We start from the raw sequence: 324 nt of genomic DNA, 5'->3' as shown, positions 1-324 counted from the left end.
CCCGAACCAGCCGCTCTGCCCCAGATCAGGTGTGGACCAGGGTGGACTGGTGCAGGCGGAATGGGGACCGGGAGGCGGAGTTGGAGGCTGAGGCAGGGGAAGGCCACGAGTCGCACCTAGCTGGGTGAGGCAGGCTGCCGATCGCACTCAAATTGGAAGGCCCAGCTCAGGCCCAAGGCCCTAGGTTCCATTCTCGGTACCGCCAAGGGTCGACCCGGGATCCACCCTGTGGGGAGGGATGGGAGGAAAGGACGGAGAGGAAACGCAGAGGTCACACTCACCGCCGCCGAGGTGCAGGAGGAGCCAGGCGCCGCAGGCCGCGCC

Source organism: Fukomys damarensis, unplaced genomic scaffold (genome assembly GCF_012274545.1).
Source record: "Fukomys damarensis isolate Sample0158 unplaced genomic scaffold, DMR_v1.0_HiC HiC_scaffold_19, whole genome shotgun sequence".
In the NCBI taxonomy this organism is placed as follows: Eukaryota; Metazoa; Chordata; class Mammalia; order Rodentia; family Bathyergidae; genus Fukomys; species Fukomys damarensis.
Note: the sequence above shows the minus strand (reverse complement) of the source record.